Raw genomic sequence first — 21,336 nt, forward strand, 5'->3', positions numbered from 1 at the left:
CTGTAGCCGCAACTTAACCTGATCTTTCTCGGCCCACTGGACACTCTTCATGCCAACCTGACTACCTCAATCTCTGTGCCCGGCCCTACCCTTCTCCTTCTTGTCGCTCCTCCGGTGCCACCTGGTGGGCGCGCGCTTTCCTTTTCCCTCTCCTTGTCGCCTGTCTATGATCTCAATCATGTACCTTGCTGCATACACTGTGCCTCCAAAAACTCCACCTAGATGAGTACCTGAGGCCATCAATTCAATCTCAATTCTAATTCTATAAGCCCTAAGTTGGGGGGCTATATTTCATCGTATCAACGCCAGGGACCTCAACGGGTCTGGGCCTTTAACTGGGCCATTATGAGGCAATATAGGTCTCTGCATGGAGGGATATTGCTCAAATAATATCCGGCTATAATATAGTATTCCAGATTTACCTTAGATCGAAATACTGTAATACTATCGGTATTAACCAATGTTATGGTACTGAGTTTATTGATCTTTGAAAGATTAAGTGTTTAGTTAGTCCTGCCTAGATTCGAAGTCAGGAAACCCAGGCTTGCCTCAAATTCGATGCAGGAACTTACCCCGTTAGCATTCCAGCCCAGACAACTCAGCCTCCCCCTTTCATATTTGATACATTCCATACATTGATGCATTAACGACACTGACATTTTCTTTCACTACATTTAAGTTTAGCATCTCTATAAATCCAGTCCTTGGTTCATCTAGATTCACAACTATAGTATCCCCTCTTTCTCTAGTAGTGATCTGTTTATTTGGCATGCTTGCTATTTGTTCTTAATATAGCTATCCACCAGCAATACTCTAATAGATGTCAGAGTGGCCCCCAGACGATACTGCATCTTTGAACAGGTTCTGTTTAGTGTGTTAAACCGGCCTTCAAATTAAGTTCAGTAGAGAGGCTGCATGATGGCTAGAAGTTGTTCCACTTTAAACACATTTTGTTCTTTTTTTTGTTACACAGATTTTTCATTTGCACATTTCTAAGACATAGGTATTTCCCATTCTGACATTGTGGCGAACTGCTGAGTTTGCCCAAGCACGCTGCTTGCCTCTCCTCCAAGTCGAGTTCAAAGGCAGCCCAGACAGCAGAGAAGATCAGTCAGTGGCACAGTGAATGTGACCTGATCAGGGCAGTTTCTATCCAATTTGGTGCCCAGGGCGAAACGCTAGAATGCGCCCCTTCTACCCACATGTCAATCCCAAACTACACCTCTGTTGCTTGCGACAAAACCCCTTCTCAATAGCAATACATAATTTCTATATAGATTAAGCTGGTTTCATCACATTGTGATTCAAGTACTTTACAGAAGAAATCTAATGTGAAAACACAGCTCAAGTAAATGGTTTTTCTGTCACCTGCCCTTGTAGAAGGCTATGCCTGAATGCAGTTTCAAACTGTCTGTACTGACACATTGCGGTGTGACCAGCCTGCCGGATTCTGAGGGCCCACTGACCACTGGTACTGTGTTGCAGGCGTTCTGTTCTTACCACCTCACTTGTATTTCACAAATAATTCATATGGCTAGTCTACTATTGCCACTTGTGAAATACAAGTGTTCACAAGGGGCAATACTAGACTAGCCATATGAATTATTTTCTGATAGAAGGGTATCATTCCAAGAGGGACAGTTTGGTACTCTCTCGTTGTACTCTTTCAAATACCTCTATGAGAGTGGGGAAGAGGACACATAGCACCAATGAGGGTTCCTGTATCCTTTGTATTAAATCACAGAGCATTTCAAGACCATAACAGTGACCAGAGATCTCGATATTTGATAAACAAGTCTGCGATAAAAGGATTGCACATGTGAATCTCTAAATTCATAACAGACACATGGCTTGGCGCTCACCTCATGGTTCCCAACACTCACCCTGACATTAAAATGTTTGTAACTATGAACCAAACATACTCATTTGAACTTAATAAATGTGGGAAGGTCGGTAGGGGTTTCATCACACACGTCACACCACTGTGAAAAAATCTTTTGCTACATTTGAAAATAATTCACTATCTTGTTTTTGTAAAATATGATTAAAAACACACCTCTTTTCAGCTTAGAATGTATACACTCAATTTTATATTACACAATGGCACCTCTGAATGGTGCAAGTCCTCACAAATCTTGATGATAAGTTAAACGTGATTGAAATTCCAAGAAATATTATTAAAATCAATAAGAGTCACTTCTTTATAGATCATTTGTGTCTTTAACTATCTAAATGCTGATTAACACATGCCCTCAAGGCTGGGCTGTTTACACACAATTGTTGAAAAAAAAATAATAGTCCACATACGAATAGCATGTACTAAACAATGTATGTTCATGCATGATGTTCAAATTGTCACATAATGCAATCAGAAGCAACAAACATTGACAGAAATAACCAATAGAAAGGTAAACAATAAGAAAAGGTACATAAAGGGTTGGCACGAGGAGGGATAATATGGGTAGAGAGACAAAAAGAAAAACAAATTGATTACAAAAAGTCTGTCATTTTACTGTATTGGCTTATTAACAGTTAAAAGATTGTGCATTTTATAGTGAATCTGTAGCATCTTATATGCAAGGATTGTTGAAGGTAAGGTATGGAATGTGGAATGTGGACTCTGGAAGGTTAAGGGCTGGAGTTATATGCTTAGCAGTTGGAAGGAGGATTTGTACCAGACCAGTGGGGCATGAATAGATTTGGAAATATATGCAATAAAATATATTATATTTACAGTCAATGTGTGAAGAATCTTTCAATGGAGACGAGGATGAAAGAATTAATTCATTGGATTCAACCGATACCACTGCAGCCCCACCGAGTAGCATTGGTGTCATACAACCCACTCTCTGTGATTGCATCCTGCATTGTGGAGAGTGGCAAGAAGGACGCCAAGCCCTACAGAGTGCATATTGTTGGAAAATCTGCAGGTGTTCACCAACAAGGAAGTGAGAGCACTGGTGGCACCTGTTTCCTGCACCTTGGTGAGTGTCAAGAAAGGAGCACTAGGGAGCGCAAAGTGTTGGGAAATCTGCAGGCAGGCTGAGTTCACCAATAAGAAGGTGAGAGCGCCAGCGGCACCAACCTTCCCCGGTCTTAGACCACTTAATGCTTGAAAGCGAACTGCACCAAGCTGCATTAGCGGAACAACCTTAAACCCATAATCTTTCAATAAGTCCCGCTTATTAACAGTGGCGCTGCGTGCATGTGCTACCATGTTAAACGCATTGTTATTTTAAATGCGCGTTAGTGTAAAGATGACACCTCGCATCGTAGCAGAGGCCTCACCCCTGTAGTGGGTTCAAAAGTAAACAAATCAGCTTTGAGTAATTCTACGTTCAAGGAAGGTTACTTAGCAACCGATAAACAAAGGAGGTAGCAACCGATAAACAAAGGAGGATGCCGAAGGCCCAATTTCAATCAAGGGAGCACGTGCATGTTTCAAGAATAAACAAAGCCCAGCTTCAATCAAGTGTGCGCATGCATGCTTCAAGAATAAACAAAACAGCTTCATGTAATAGCACGTTTACTGGGAGATGTTCATTTTAGCTGTTGCCTCACAGATATATAAACAAAGCGACAGCACATGTTTCAAATGACCGTGGGAATGTTTCAAGAATAAACAGAGCAGCTCTATGTAATAGCATGTGCTTTGCGAGATTCATTTGAACTGTTACCTAGCAAATACATAAACAAAGAGACAGCACACGTTTCAAGTCAAAGTGGAATGTGCTTTTATCACAAAGTGCTTGTGTGAATGACTCCTTAACAATTCAATTGATGAAGACTGATGACACGTCAACCTTTATGACACGTCAATCTTTATGATAAAGCTTGATCCCAATGTGTGAAAAAGTGTGTACACAATAGGAAATGGGAATGATTCATCACAACATGAAGTTCTTCGTGAGGAACTAGGGATCCTTAAAGGTTTTATGCATAAGATCAGATTGAAAGCTGGTTCTACCCCAGTGGTGCATACATTGAGAAACATTCCTTTGGCCATTAAATCTGCTGTTAAGGATGAACTACTGTCCATGGAAAGGCAAGGGGTCATTGAGAGAATAGAGGCTTCTAAGTGGGTCTCTCCATTAGTACTGGTTCATAGACCCAATGGTAAACTTAGGCTATGCATTGATCTTAGATCAGCAATAGATGTGTAATACCTAATAAGCACCCATTGACTAATATTACTGTAATGCCAGAGTAATGCGTTTGTTAGATTTAAAATCTGCCTATCATCAGATGGTGCTTAATCCCATCTCTAGGAATGTAACCGTATTTATTACTCTAGAGGGTATGTTTCAATGTAAAAGAGTGCCATTTGGACTGATATCGGCGGCTGATGTTTTCCAACGGATCATGTTTCAACTTTTTCAAGACATGGATGTGGTCTTGTATTTTCAGAATAATGTGTTGGTGTATGGGAATGATAGTAAAGAACATGATGAGCGATTGAAGAAAGTGTTGGACATTTTCATGAAGACGGGCCTAACATTGATCAGATATAAATGGAAGTTCAATAAAATGAGCATCCAGTATTTAGGACATACAATATCTGGGGCAGGGTTTCAACCTAAATCTGATCTGATAAACAATATTATTAAGTTTCTGAGTTCTTCAGATAAGGAGATAGTAATAGCTTTCCTGGGGATGGCAGAGTATTATGCTAAATTTGTGCCTAGATTAGCTGACAAAACCTTTCACATGAGAAGTCTGGTAAAAAAAAGGGAGTAACATTCAATTTGAGTGAGCAATGTGAGAGAGAGTTCCAAGAAATCAAATATGCTTTAACCAAGGCCCCCACGTTGAGTAATGTTGATCCCAGCAAGGACAGTGTACTAACAACAGATGACAGTAAACATGGGTTAAGAGCCGTTTTTTCTCAAAAGGATGGTAATAAGGAAGTTACAATTGCATTTTCGCCCAGAGTTTTGAGAACGACTGAAAGGAATTACTCTACCATAGAAAAATAATTGCTGGCCATATAGTGGGCGATAGAAAAACATCAGCCTTTCTAATGGTGTTTTAAGTTGACCATCAGATCTGATCACAAACCTTTGAGGGAGATTCTAACCACAAAAGGTCTAGACAAAGTCTCATCAAGGATTAGGAAATGGGTTGCCAATTTACAGGACTATAACTGGGATGTTGAGTATTTGCCAGGCATTAAAAATAAAGCAGCAAATTGCTTGTCCAGATTGACTAATGTTGTGGAGGATGAGAGTGATGAAGAAGCTAAAGATGAAGTTCTCAATGTTAGTCAGAAGGTTGTGTCTGAAAATGAGTGGTGTGTAGCAATGTTAGTTGACCATGACTTGAGAGATGTTAAGGAAAGGTTAGAGGCAAGTATGAAGAATTCTAAAATCAGGAGAGGAACCATACCTGATTCATTTAGGAATGTGTTTGATGAACTCCTCATTAAGGATGGCATGATTTTAAGCAGAGGTACAATTCTTCCTCCAGTAGGAGTAAGACAGAACATTTTAGAAGTGGCGCATGAAGGTCATCGGGGGATGACCACGACCAAACAGTTAATTAGACAAGATTACTGGTGGCCAACAATTGATATACAAGTAGAGCGACTTGTCAGGGAGTATGTTTTTTGTGAGAACGCAGCTAAAGGATGCGTTGCTAGAGTTGAGCCAATGACTCTCATGTCCATCCGTTCTATGCCTTGGGAGAGAGTTGGATTGGATATTGTCGGTCCTGTCACATGTCAAGGAGTTTATCGGTATGGCATTGTTCTAGTCGTCATGCTATCCCATTGGGTAGAACTAAATTGGGTAAAAAATTGTGTGTGCAAAAGATGTGATTGAATTTCTTGATAACATTTTTAGGAGAGACAGATATCCCACCTCCATTTTAACGGACAATGGTGTGCACTTTGTGGCTGAAGAAATTAAGGATTTCCTAAAAATAAAGGACATTGAGCACAAGACCAGTTCTGTTTACTATCCAGAGATGAACGGAATAGTGGAGAGATTTAATATGGTTTTCAAAAATAGCATTAGGGTAGCTATGTCAGAGGGATCTGATTGAAGAAAGGCTGTGGAGGATAAAGTAGTTGCATATAGATTTACCCCTCATGGTACCACAGGTGTTACTCCCTTCGAGATGTTACAAGGGAGAAAGCCCCATACTAGAGTGCACCCAGGTTGGTTGGGCAAAGCTTGTCAGAAAAATATTGACATGAACTTTATGAAGGAAAAGATTCAAGATAAACTCATTCTTAACAAAAAAAGCTTTGACATTAGGAAGGCAGCAAAACAAATGTCTACTAAAGAAGGAGAGAGGATACGTATTAAGTGGCCAATCAATAAAAGTAGTGGAGGTTCTAGACAGTGAAAACCAATTAGAGTGGTGGAGAAAATGCCTGGTGCTGTAAGGCCCACAGATGGGAAGGGTTGGAATGCTAATCGGATATGTAAATATGTTGAAATTAATGAGGATCTGCAAGAAAGACAGAGAGAGAGAGTTCAGAGAGAGGCAGATAGTGATTTGATTACTCATAAAGAAAATTGTAGACTAAAGAGTCGAAGAGTGTGTGGAGAAGATCCAAAAAGTGTACATAAAAGTGTTACTTATCAGGAAAAGTGGAATACCTTAATTTCTAAGAGACTGTGGGCCTCATTACACATTAGGCGGTAGGGAGTTAACAGGGCCGGTAGAGCTGCCGGCCCTGTTAACCCCCTACCGCCTCATTACGAGGTCTGCTTGCGGGACCCGCTAAGGACGCCTGGTAAAACCTGGCGTCCTTAGCGGGTCCCGTGAGCAGACCAGGATGCTAACAACGGGCCCGTCATTAACGGGCCCGTGGTTAGCATCATCCCCATTTCCATTGAGCCCTATGTGTGCTGAAATGGGAATGGGGATGTACCGGGTCCGGGTTCCTTGAATGAGGAAATACCGGGCCCTCCAAGGTCGGAATGGCCCGGTATTTCCCCATTCAGGGAACCTGGAGCCAGTACCCAGAATGGGGGTAGTTATGCGGCAAAAAGCGGCATGGTTACCTCCAAGGTCGTAATGACGCCCTATGTGAATAAGCAGCATGACTTACTTAAAAGTACAAAGTTTAATTATCCAGATATATAACTCTTTCATCTGAATTGTGTTATGTCTGTAATTGATATATTTAGTTATACTATGTTCAGATAATTGGAGTTCTACTTTTCTATCAAAATAGTGTTGTTTGTAAAATGTTCATTTAGTTAACAAGACAAGTCACCTAGAAAATTCATTATTTATGTCTACATAGGTTATCATAATGTTTATTTCACCTGCACTTGTGTTGCTAATTGCAGTATTTATGTTTTATTTATTTATTTGCATTTTTAAAGCGCTCACACAGCCTGAGGGCATCAAGGCGCTGTTACAGGAATATGTCTTAGTTGCATATTTATAACGCACTTAATACCCAGAAGTTTCTAAGCACGGACCCAGGGTTCAAACTTGTGTTGCTTCATGTCATCTTGTTTCCATTGCGAGCATGTTGCCGCTGAACTATCTTCACAGGACATATTATTTAGATGAATATATTGTTAGAATGTATTCTAGTTGCAAATGTCTATGTTCAAATGTGTAACGAGGGAGATGTATAGCATCTTATATGCAAGGATTGCAGAGGGTAGGGTATGGAATATGGAATGTGTAGGGAGAATGTGAAATCTGGAAGGTTAAGGGTTGGAGTTATATTGTTAGCAGTTGGAAGGAGGATTTGTACCAGACAGGTGGGGCATGAATAGCTCTGGAAATACATGTAATGAAACATATTATATCTACAATCAATGTGTGGGGAATCTTTCAGAATCACAATTAGAACTCAATTTTAGTCTCATGTCATTGATCTGAGTACTAGCATTGAGAAGAATACGACAAAGAAATGCCAGAGGCAAAAGCAGAAACTGAATGAGGTGGAAGGAAATGGGCTTAAAAGTTGAATTGAAGACAATGCATTCTGTTGACAGATACTGCTCTACCAAAGGCCAGACGGATTTATTTTACAACCATTTTGTCTGCCTTATCTGTTAAATGTCTTGATACATTTTAATCAATGCCGCCTAATTCGAAAAGGTATCCCCAATCGCTAAGGATTTGATGTAGGCTGCCTTCAGACAACGGTGTATGGTTATTCTTTTCCTTTCTACTGATAGTGAAATTAGTTTTAAACATGGTACCTTCTTTTGTCCTTAGGCCACTCGCTCTGTTAGCTAGGTTTTCTGGCCGTTTGTTTTTGCCACTTCCCCCTTCTTCTATTGGATATTGGCCATTGTAGAGCTATCGCGAGAACTCCCGGTCTCGCGAAATCTCGCTGTATGCGGAAACGCCGCCCTGTGCTTCCCGCGCGGGAGAAGCCTGGAGCGAGGTCACGGAGCAGCATCGGCTCCTGCCTGCTCCTCCACCGGACTGGCCTACAGGCCTTAATAAAGCAACCCAGAGACTCTCAGTTACAGCCCTGTGTTTGAGGGCCTACTGCCACGTAGGTATTGTTTCATAAGAGCTGCATTTCGTTAGTTGCTGGCAGAGATAAATAAAGCAACATCATTCAGAGCCTTACAGTCTCCTGCGCATCCTTTTAGGTATTATACTACATAATTGATGACGAGGATCACCACCGGATCTGCGCAGTCCCATGCAAGGGGCAACGCCACCACCACCTTTCCTTCAGACTCCAGGTAGGCCAGCCATTCCATGGCCACAATAGCAACCCTTATTCACCACATATGTGGAGGCCTTGGGTGGTGCAGGCTATTCGGCGGTGAGACGCAGGGCGATGCTATTGAATGCCCTGGGCATCGAAGGGCAGAGGGTGTTCGAGAGTCTCACCCCGGAGCCGGTAACGGGTGACAATGATGACGTGTTTAAAGAAGCTGTGGGAAGAATTGTCAAGCGGTTCGCCAGTAATGAGAATACAGTCCTACACATGATAAGATTTTACAGCCGCAAACAAGAGGCGTCAGAGTCAGTAGACGACTATGTGACCAAGCTGCGCGAGTTGGCGGAGCTATGCAACTTCGGAAACAACGCTGAGAGTTTGATCTGCGACATGCTGATGGTTCATACCAACAGCAGGAAGGTGTAGGATAAGTTTATACTGGAGAAAGAGCTGAAACTGGAGAAAGCGGTTGAAATAGCGAGAGCAGTGGAGGAGACAGCAGGCAGGAGGAAATAATATGCAAGCGGGAACAGCCAAGCCGAAGAACAAGCAGTAACCTTCCGTCCCAAGAAAGGGAGGCCGGTCCCCGACTCGAGAGAGGTGAAATGGGTGAGAAAAGAACCGTTGAAATGCCACAGGTGCACCAGCACGAAACACTTAGCGTATGACAAAGAGTGCCCAGCAAGAGATAAAGAATGCTCGGTGTGCAAGAAGATGGGACATTTCTCCATAGTATGCTGATGGCGCAACAAAAAAATCACCAGTGTCAATGCCGAACACAATACGGAGAGGGAATCGTCCTCGGACGAAGAAGGGAGACCTACCGTCATAATGGTGAACAGCACGCGTGCTAGAAGAGAGAAGCCTCACTGTGCCATCAAAATCAATGGATTGGAAACAAGAGTCATGACTGACTCCGGCTCTGACCTAACCATAATACCGCTGCGCACGTACAAGGAGATGATGGGCGCATAGACGGTCCAAGTGCTCAGCACACGGCACAGGCCTACAGTGTTCGGTGGTGCGTTGGTAGACCTGCTTGGCTACATCAAGGGCAAAGTGGAGTTCAACGGGAGAGAGACCACCACCAAAGTCTACTTCAGCCAAGAAGGCCCGGCAGTGCTAGGTTGGGATGACCAAGCAAAACTGAAAATCAAACTGGACCCCGGGTACAGAAGAGCGCTGTTAGCGAAGGAAGATTACCCAAAGCTATTTTCGGAAGAGCCGGGACACATCAAGGGCTTCGTCCACAAAATACTACTTAAGGCCAATGCAGTCCCGGTCAAACACAGGGTAAGGCCGGTACCGGCAACCGCAAGAGACACCCTCAGAAATCAACTAAACAACATGAAGAAAGATGGCACAATCGAAGAAATTGAAGCACCTGAGTGGTTGAGCCCAGTCGTGCTCATTAAGAAACAGAACTCACAAGAGCTGAGGGTATGCATCGATCTCCGCAGTTTAAACCTGTAAGTAATCGCGGACAGTTACCCTTTACCAAGCATCAATGAATTAATCCTCATGATGAAGGAGGCCAGAGTGTTCTCGAAACTAGACATGAGGAACGCGTACCATCACATACAGCTACACAAAGAATCCAAACCACTAACTGCCTTCATCACTCCGTTTGGTACCTATCAATTCACAAAAATGCCGTTTGGCATTTTTGCCAAACGGCAAACACATGGTAGCATTTGCCTCCAAAGCCTATCATCTGCAGCCCCGGCGTTTCAGCGCATGATGGACCTCTTACTACGGAATGTCAAGAATTTATCCTATTTCCAGTATGACATCCTAGTATATGCTTCAAACAAACAGACACATGACGCCACATTGAAAACAGTGCTCACCAAACTTCAAGAAGCAGGAATAAGGTTAAGGTATGAAAAATGCGTGTTCAAGGCACAAGAAGTTGAGTATTTGGGGTACAAGATATCGGAGCAAGGAATAAGCCCCAAGCAAAACTTACTACAAGCAATAATCAATGCCCCCGAACACACCAAAAAAGACAAAGTGAGGTCATTTCTTGGGTTGGCAGAGTACTACGCCAAATTCATCCCCAAATTCTCTGAAACCTCAGCACCACTCCGCAAACTTCTCAAAAAACACATAGTGGATGCGCCGTGCCTACAACCGTTTAACCCAGACTGTAGAACGGTCATCACCACGGACGCCAGTGCCTACGGTTTAGGAGCTGTCCTTACCCAGAAAAAGGGCGACATGGAACACGTGGTAGTGTTTGCCTCCAAAGCCTCATCGTCAGCCGAGCAAAATTACTCCACTATCGAGAAGGAGATGCTTGCGTGTGCATGGGCCGTGGAAAATTTCAGGACATACGTGTGGGTCACAAAGTTCAAGTTAGTTACCGATCACAAACCACTCATCCATATGCTCAGCCCGGGCGGCACCAAAGTGTCGATGGCCAGATTAACACGCATAGCTGCCAAGCTGCAAGAATACACTTTCGAGGTGCAACACATTTCAGGGTGGAAGAACTCGCAGGCAGACTGCATGTCACGATTACCAGAAGGAAAAGACAATGCCACCACCTTCTTGCAGGAAGAGTGTATCATGGCATCCATCACTGACCTCGAGGCCCCAGACTACTTAGAGCTGAGTGAGAGACATTGGATGGAAGAGGATGGAAAAGACCCCACCATGGCGAGGATCAGAGAATGGGTCAAAAAAGGATGGCCAGATGAAAGAGCAGTGCCAGAAGGATTGAGACCATATTGGAAAGTGGCTGAAGAAATCTCTGAGAGTGACGGCATAGTCATGAAGACCGACCAAGTAATTCCACCCACAGGCATGAGGAAAACCATCCTGTGCAGGGCCCATGCAGGCCATTTGGGGAATACCATGACACGCCGCAGAGTGAGGGAAGCCTACTGGTGGCCGTCTATGGATCAAGAGATTCGCACCATGATAGAGAGGTGCCATGAGTGTCACAACAGTGACAAGCGCCTAAAAATCAGAGAAGCACCCATGATTCCCACTGAAACCCCTGAAGCGGTGTGGTCAAAAGTAGGCCTGGACTTTATAGGACCACTGTAAGCAATGGCACCTGAACATCGCTATGGCATAGTGCTGGTAGATTACTTATCAAAGTGGGTCGAAGCCGAGTTTTTTCCCAACATCATGACGACCACCGTGATAGAAGTTCTTACCGCCATCTTCCAGCAGGAAGGGCTCCCCAGTGAGTTAGTAACGGACAACGGGGTACAACTCATATCCAAAGACATGGAACTATTCTTGAAGAAACACAACATCCATCAGAATAAAGCGGCTTTGTATCATCCCCAAGCCAATGGGCTCGTGCAGAGGGCCAACAGGTTTATCAAGGGAGCCATCCAATTAGCGACGGCATCTGGGATGAATCCCCTCAAGACGACCAAGGAGGCCATCGCGGCTCACAGACTGACTCCCAACGGGATCACCCACATCTCCCCTTTTCGCATGTTGAGAGGGAGAAGGGCAGCCTCCACACTAGTACCACCATGGTTGGTCAGAGTAAGAGAAGATGAGGAAGTGGATATGTCAGAAGTGGTGTCGAGGATAGAAAACAGCAAAGCACACATGAAAAGGTGGAGCGACAGAAGAAGACGAACAAAGCTGTAAGAGGATTCATTTCAACACTACAGCTAAGTCAATGCCTAGTCTGGGATACTGAATGGAAACCCTTATTGATATATCTTTATGTCCAGTTCATGCGTTCTGGATGACTACCCCTATATAACACCCCTCTCTTTGAATCCCCCTGACCCCACTGAGCCAAGAAGTAGTTCTGTTTTGCAAGTTAAAAGGTTTATTTGATAATTTAAACAATAGATATATATATCACACTTTATAATAATTTAATAATTGAATATCACACTGAATCTGAGCAGTAATCAATAATGGATAGTCTGGCACTAGCACACTTCTTTATAATCAATGATGAGTGGTTATAGGATGGATAAGATAGCAACAATACTTTATGGTTTCAAATGGATGCAAGGTGGAATGAAAATGCAGTACAGAAAATACTCAATATGCTTTCAACAAAACAATGTAATCACTTTTCTCTGGCAATCCCCTCCCCCCTTTATGCAATGCAAGGAAATGGAAGGAAAGCACACAGTTCTCAGAAATGCAATCAAATGTAATTCAGTTCACCCCAGCAAGCTTAGACTACAGATCGGAGTTTTAAACACAGGCCCAAAATGCTTTTACATGTGCTGGCAATGAAGTGAAAAATATGCTAAAAATGGTTTTAATTCCCTTTAGGAGGTTCAGGGTGAGTGAAATATACTTGGGATAAGTTCAGGCTCACTTTAGCAAGGATCTAGGAGTAACTAGCAGGTTAAACGAATTTTTGGCAACTGAAAGCAAGAAAACTGCTGTTTTCACACGTTGAGAAATTTGCAAATCGCGGCAAAATTCGCGAGTGCGTTTTTTTTCGCGATTACAGAGGAACTACAAGGACTAGCACTATCGTTTTGGGGTCCTAGGACAGCCCAGGATCTCAGCTTCCAGATGAAAGTTACTGCAAGTCTCTAGGACAAACGGTCACGGAGATATGAGCGATATGGTAAAGGTCGTTTTTCAGATTTGAAATTTTAAAGTTCAAAAAGACAAGTGACAGCTAGCAACTAGAAAATGACAGGTGACAGTTAGCAACTAGAAAATGACAGGTGACAGTTAGGAGGCAGTTCTACTTAGATTAAAATAGATTGAATTATATTATTTTAACTAAGAGATTGGTTCTGCACAGTCTTGCTGGGTACTCACAATATATTTAGAAATAGATGGGCCTCGCCACGGATCTGGTCAGGTTTTAGACTGGACTCTGGTCTGGTCTCGGCACTTCACAGTGATCTGGGTCAGCTCTCTCTGCTGGTCTGGGTCAGCTCTGCTCTGCCTCTGGTTCTGGATATTAATAGATTTGAAGTCTCTATGTTGGCTCTCTGAAGGTTGATGGAGGTAAAGTATGGATTTTCCCGGCAGAGCGTCCAGCAGCAAATGGATTTGAAGGTCCCTATCTGTCCTGACTGTCTGATTTTATGTGTTTTGAAAATGGGTGTGTGTGCAGCATCACTAGGCTCTACCCCTCTCCACTTGTCATTGGCCACTTCATCCCCTTCCCCTTGATTGGGGGAATGAAATGAAGTGTCATCATGATGAGGTCTGTTTATGATACAGAGAACCCACCCCTGTCAAATTACACACAATCTATATTTTGACCCAAAAGACATATTTGCACAGGTACACATTTGTTTTAAATTACATGCACCCATCATGCATTACAGGAGGTATACCCTGTCCAAATCTGCTCTTCCTGGGAGCTTGCATTCAGAAATGGCGACATTTGCACTTTTTAACTGGTTTCGCAATATCGGACATTACCCCAAATTTACACACATGTGCGCAAGGAGTATGGACATTACTTGATGAAGTGTCAGATTTTTAACATGCATACCTTTTAAGAAATACCCTCTTAACTGCTAGCTTTCCCCCAGATCATGCCACCGGTTCTAAAAACCTCTCAAAATGTGGGCAGAAAAATCACAAGTATTATGGTATCATTTAAATAATTATGACAAGTCTGTACTATGAGTTATTCATCTTTTTCTAAGACCATATTCTGGCTACAGGGGTGTGTCTTTTCAGGTCACATGGTACAGAAACCAGTCTTTCCACTTTCTTCAAGCTCAGCCTCTGTCTCCAGTTTCTCCCCCTCCCAGTTTCTGCCAAGAGGAAGCCATTTTTATACCCCTGCAATAAACCATCTGCCTGGGCCCTGGAAGGCCCATTGTTCAAGAGGAAGCCACATTTATGGCCACTTCAATAAACCATTTGCCTGAGTCAGGACAGGGCTTTGTTCAATTTCCTGCAGAGCCCAGGTAATTCAATCAGAGAAGTGTCATATCCCTTTTGGTGGGAGCAGCAAAAAGGCAGCTAGGCCTGGGAACACAGCTGTTGTGCAAGTCTCATCTCCTGTCGGGGGTAGCTGGTGGGCAGAATTCAGTTTCATTAAGCCAGGTTTCAGATAAAATGTCACTTTTTGTTACCCAGTTTAAGTCAAGACAATGTTTACATATGCAGCTAGAATGCTGATTCTAAGTTTAAAACTATGACATTGAAACAATTGCAACCTATGTGACACTCAAAAGTAGGTCACTCATTTCTTTTAAACATTTAGATTTTTGGTAGTTTTAAATCCAGTTTCAGTTAGGCTGCTGCAGACCTGCAGAGCTCAGCCAGTCTTGTTATGAACATTCAAGTCACTTCAGAATATAACTTTAGATTGTATGCACCTCTCAGTAAGGCTTTCTTTGGCATGCTTTGGGTTCATCTATTCAGTTTTACACATATAAAAAAAATCTGGTGCTGTTTTAAAACGCCGGCTTTCTGATAGTGGTGAGTACTGGTACTGCACCCATTTTTGGGATTTAAGAAAATGAGTTCCCCACAATTCTAGGTTGCTCTTGGCAATCAGCATTGCCATTCCCAATGGTTTCAGACTACTGTGTGGGTAGTCCAATGGTGGTTTTAGGCAGTGCCCTTCTGTGACCATGACATCGGCAAAATGGGTGGCAGCCTATTCTTCATGCACTTCCCTGGGCATTTTCTGGGAAGCTCTGGCCATCATGATGTTTTCCATGTCAGTACTGCACAGTTTTGAGGTAGGGCTCGGATGCATGGATAAAAACATCCCACAAGCCCCCCTCTTGCGATGGCCATTCTGTTTCACTGATGGGACTCGCAAGACCTGGGATGTTTCCTCATCTTCTTCCAATAGATGGCACAGTTCAGCATCTTTTCCTCCATCCGGTACTGATCGATCGGTTCTCCTCGCCGGTCCTGATGGGAATATTGGGCGGTACCCTGGGCCCCTTGCGTTTCTGCTCCCAGTCTCCGGATCATCCTCCTTGGCCAGTCTCGATGTTTTCTTTCTCCTAGGACGACAAAGGAAGAGCGGCAATACCTATTCATAGACATTTTTCCCCCACCATTGATATAGTGGGGTGGCATATGAATTTTAGAACTCAACAGATATGCACATGCACATTTATTTTAAATTAAGAGACAGGAACACCTAAACTTGAGAAACACAGAATTTGATAGGCTATATGTAGGATCTTTTAAGTTAGAACTGAATTAATCTGAGACAGTACCCTCTAGGATTCCAGAGGATTCCTCCAGTTGTTGCAGAGTGTGCCTGGGATGGCAACACTTCAACTGGTTAATGTGGACCCACTTGTCTTCCCCCTCTGCCAAACTGCCTTTGGGGATGCGGATCTTGTAGGTCGCAGGGGAGATTTTGTCTATAATCTCAAAGGGTCCCTTCCATGTAGGCAAAAATTTTCGCTGTTTGGCCTGGTTCCTTTGGAAATTGTATAGATAGACCCGGTCCCCCTCCTGATATTCCTTCCTGGAAGTCTTCAGGTCATAGTGGGTCTTCATGCTATCAGCTGATCTTTCTAGATTCTGCTGAGCATAAGCAAAAGCATGTTGGAGGTGTTTCCTTAAATTCTCCACATACTCATGAGTTGTGGAGGCATTTATCAGTGTCTGCTCTTGGGTCCTGTAGAGCAAATGCTGAGGAAGCACCATCTTGCGCCCAGTCATCAACTCAAATGGTGACATTTTGGTTGCAGATGAAGGGGTAGATCTGATGGCCATTAGGACCAGAGGTAATCGGATATCCCAACTTGGCCCAGAATCTGCCACAAACCTCTTTAATATGCTCACAATGGTTCGGTTGTATCTCTCTACTGCCCCAGAAGAAGCTGGCCGGTAAGCAATATGCAACTTCCTTTTGACCCCCAGTATCTCCCACATCTTTGTCATTACTTCACTGGTGAAGTGGCTACCCCTGTCTGACTCAATCCTTTGAGGTAGACCGAAACGGGAAAAGATGTGGTTAATCATCAAGGCAGCTGCGGTTTCTGCCTTGCAATTTGGGGCTGGGAGACATTCCACCCACTTGGTAAACAAGCATGTCACAGTCAACATGTACTTATTCCCCCTAGCAGAGCGAATCACGGGGCCTACAAATTCGATTTGTAAATCTGACCATGGCAGTGTCATCCCCCTCTTTTGGAGAGGCGCACGGTGCGTGAGGGATGATGGCTGAAATTGTGCACACACAAGACACCCCTTCAAGTATTGGTCGAGGTCCTGCCCCATGTGTGGCCAGTATGCAACCTCTCTTAAGATTTCCAATGTTGTGTGAAACCCCCTATGACCGGAGGTGGCCGCATCATGGGCGTGACTTAACATCAGGCTTCGGAATGAGGTAGGAACCACCCACTGATCGTGGCCAGCTTTGGATTTCCTTACCAGCAAACCGTCTTGGATCCGGAACATTTTTGGACATTTCATCAACACTCTTAGGTCCTCTTTCCCAATGTAATCGGTATCGTCAGGGGAAAGTTCTCAGGGTCCTCAAGGTGTTGGTAAAACTTACCAATTATTGGATCCCCCTTCTGAGCGGTAATCAAATCAGCACCAGGGGTCTCCTTACTCCATTGTGCAATTGAAAGGTCGTTGTGAGCATTTGTCTGGGACCTAGTGATAGCAGTGACCTGGATTTCCCCCAACAGGGACCCAATCTCAATTAGATCCCCTTGGATGGCCCCGGTTTTGGCCAACTGATCAGCTAAGTCATTTCCAGTTTTGTCTGGTCCCTCTACTTTGGAATGACCCTTGATCTTTTTCCAATAGATGGTCATCTCATTCGAGGTGACCAGATCATCAATGTTTTGGATCAACTTCCCATGTTTCAAGGGTTTGTTATTAGCACATAACATGCCTCTGGTTTTCCAATTAACCAGGTGCTCCACAAACCCGTTCCGTACATAATCCGAATCTGTGATTATGACCAGTTCGTGGAGTTGATGCTGGACAGCAGTGAGGATGGCCTGATGCACAGCCATCAATTCTGCCACCTGACTACTTCGGGGACCAATTTTGTACCCAGCGGAGGGTTCTGGGGACTCATTCACCCATGCATTCCCTATGCCGGCCACCAGTTCTTTCTCCCCGTCGTTGTCAACATGGTAAGAGCATCCATCCACATAGACAGTGGGCATTCCCTCACACTTGTCTTCTTCAAAGACTTTGTGTGGGGAATTAAGGTATGCCTCCGTGTTGTCCTTGATTTTTAGATTTTCGTCCTCGAGACAGTTTTCTCTGGCACAATCATGCAAGTCAGCCAGACCTTGCGCGAGGGGACTCTTCTTGTTTTGGCCATATCTGACCTCCACAGGAAAGCCTTGCATTGACAGAATCCAGGAAGTAATTCGGGAATTACTCACATTTCCGGCCCGGATTCTGTCACTTTGGAGATATTGCAGAGGCTGGTGTGGAGTCTCCACTATGATGTGTTCCCCCTGGATAAACGGGTTGTAATTCTTCAATGCCCACACCGTTGCCAGGAGTGCCTTCTCACAATCGTTGAATTTTTCCTCCACAGAGGATAAAGTTTTGCTCGCATAGGAGATTACTTTATTGACCTTGTCATGCTTTTGGTATAATACCGCCGTCAAGCACATATTAGAGAACCCCGTCTCCAGGAAGAACTCCTTGTTTCTGACAGGGTAAGCTAGGCAGGGCGCTTGTGAGAGGCTTCTTTCGATTTGTTTTACTGCCTCGGCTTGTTCTGGACCCCATTCCCACTTGACCCCCCCCCCTTCAAGAGATGAATCAGGGATCTGGTGATCTCTGCGTAGGCCTCAATGAACTTTCTGCTGTAATTAGTCAGTCCAAGGAGGCTCCTTAGTTCCCGCAGAGTTGTGGGGTCTTTCAGTTTTTGAAGTGCTTCCACTTTCTTTTCCTGGGGACAGAGACCCTGAGGAGTAATCTCATGCCCCAAGAAATTAACACGGGTTCTACACCACTGTGCTTTCTGAAAGGAAAGTTTTGCTCCGGCGGCCCTCAACTGGGTCAGAACATAACGGATCTCCGCTATGTGTTCCTCCACAGATTAACTTTTGATGAGGACATCATATACATAAGCCAGGTTACCCCTCGCACCCAGGTCGGGCATGGCCTTATGTAGGAAAATGTTGAATTCATTTCCGGAGTTGAGGTATCCGAAGGGAGTCCGGGTCCATGTGTATTGCTGGCCCCCAAAGGTAAAAGCCAGCTTGTATTGGTCCTCCCTACTGACAGGCACAGTCCAGTATCCATTGGTCAGGTCTATTGCAGTGAATACCTGTGACCCCTGGATCTGGGCCAGCCCTTGGTCAATGTAGGGCAGAGGCCATCGGGAAGTATGGACCCGTTTGTTGAGCTCCCTGAGGTCGGCGCAGAGTCTCCACTGGCCGTTTGGCTTCAATATTCCCAGCACCGGATTATTAAAGGTGCTGTGGACTGGACGGATTATTCCCCGGGACTCAAGGTTCTTAATTATTTCAATAAGGGACTCCATTGATGCGAGAGGCAAGCGATATTGCTTCACAAACACAGGAGTCATGCCAGGGTCTGTGGGGATTGTTGTTGTGTGGATGTCAGTGCGACCACAGTCATATGAGTCTACCGCAAAGAGATCTTGGAAATCCAAGAAAACTTGTTTCAACTTTTGCTTTTGTTCCAGAGTCACACAGGCATCAGCTAGGTTGACTCTCTCTTCTACCATCTGCCTGAAGCCTGGAAAGACTTCTGGTTTGGCTATTTCAGCGGCCTCCTCCAGCTGGGTGGAGAAGTCCCTGGTCAGAGTGCTGATTTGGACCGGAGGCTTCAGGTGGGAAAGGCAGCCCTCATGGACCTGGAAAATCACCTCATCCCTCCTGAAGTCACAAGTCACATCTTCCTTACCATAAGGGCAAGAAGTGTACACCAGGAAGTTCCCCCCATGCCGGGTAAAAATCCTGTCTGGTGTTGTATTTTCATCACTGTCACTGTCAAAGCAGTCCTTGGGGATTGGCCCTAACAGTTCATTACCTAAATCTATGGAAAAATGTCGGTCATCAACCGCCATTCCAATAATGGTGCCTGCGGCTAGAGTAACACTCTTTAAGTCGCTGTTATCCACCTCTATTAGAATGGTGTCATGTTCTATGTTGACTAATGGGGTTGGGTTTACCCCCAACCCTTGCTGTTGGAGAGAAGCGTTTAGATGTATGTAAGCATCAGGGTTTTTCAAATGTTGTCCTCTTTTAACTTTCACTGCCAGGGAAAATTGTCGGGTCCTTTCTGGGATGGTGACTTCCTCTTTAATCTGAATTTCAACTGCATAAGGTAGCAATTGAGCTGACCTAAATGCTTTTTCTGGATCATTAAAGCCCATGGGATTATCCGCTAATCGGGACCAAGCTTTGAAGTTTATTAGGTCCAAACTAATGGCAAAGCGATTGAGAATGTCACTGCCTAAGTAAAAGGCGGCAGTGACGTCTCGCACGACCCAACAATTATGGACTATGCTCTTGTTGCCAATGGAGATTTTGAGCATACACCTGCTTGGCAGGAGATGTTTGGAATTAGGTGCTTCCAGGTCCATTTCCCATTTGTCTATCCGTTTGAATGTGGCAATGGCTGGATCTTTTGGAAGTTGGCGGAACATGGCTTCGCTGATGAAGCTCTTACCGTTGTTCACACACACTCGAGCGAGAACAGAGTCCTTCCCATCATTTACTTGGACAGGGATGAACAACTGCTCTCCAATTTGCTGAATATCAGCCAGGCTCTGAGCTGATTTCACATCTTTCTGGACTATAGGAGTGGGAGTTTCTGATTGTGGATTAGTATACAATCTCAGAGTGTTTCCTTCCAGCGTGGAGTACCACTTTAGACTGGAAGGAAGGTTGATTTTCAGAAATAGAGAGGACCCTCCATCACCAGTCTGTTGTCCTACTGCTATTACTGTCACGTCTGGAATTTGGCTATTCTGGAAGTGAAATTCTACTTGGTCAGATTTTTGTTCAACCATGTGGCATGTGCCGTTTAAACTAACATGGTTGACACTCTGTTTTAATTTTATTGGTCGCCTAGTCTGGGTCCAGAGGACCTTGTTTACGCAATCTATTAAGGGTGACAACCTCCTCAGGAGGTCATTCCCCAGTAAACAAGGGGTGCCCTCTGGAGTTACTACTATGACCGGGTGTTTCACCTTGTGTCGCCCGATCTTAATGTCCAAGTCTGCAGTCCCCTCAACAGGAATTTCCTTCCCGTCAAAGTTCTGCAGTTGTCCAGGAAGAGAGGTGAGAGGAATTTGGTAATTCTCTCCCCTTCCTGCATTCAGTTCGTCAAAGGCCCTTCTGGACAGAAGGGTAGCTTGAGATCTAGTGTCCACCAGTGCCAAAATTGTACCCTGCCCCTGTACTTGTACCGGGGCATAGTATCTTCCCTCCTTCTCCTCAAGGGGGCACAGATAATGCACATTTTTGGACAACTGGTGGGCTAACTTTCTGGTTTTGGACATCGCTAGCGAAGAGATTTGGGCAGAATTCTGTGGAGAGCCTTGGGAATCTGAAAGAAAAAGTTGGCAACTGGAGATCGGAGCCATTGTGGGTTCCCCTGGCTCCGGTTCTGGGCCGCCCCCCCCCTTTTTGGAGGCAGTCACCAGGATGGGTTTGAACCAGGGGATTTTCTTGCTGTTGGTTCTGGGATGAGATGGTGGGCGGCGGTAGCTCAATCTCCCCATCTCCCCAGTCTGGATTTGCATCCCTATGGACCCATTTTTCTTTGGGAGGAGT

This window comes from Ambystoma mexicanum, chromosome 5q (assembly GCF_040938575.1).
Source record: "Ambystoma mexicanum isolate Mex_15411 chromosome 5q, UKY_AmexF1_1, whole genome shotgun sequence".
In the NCBI taxonomy this organism is placed as follows: domain Eukaryota; kingdom Metazoa; phylum Chordata; class Amphibia; order Caudata; family Ambystomatidae; genus Ambystoma; species Ambystoma mexicanum.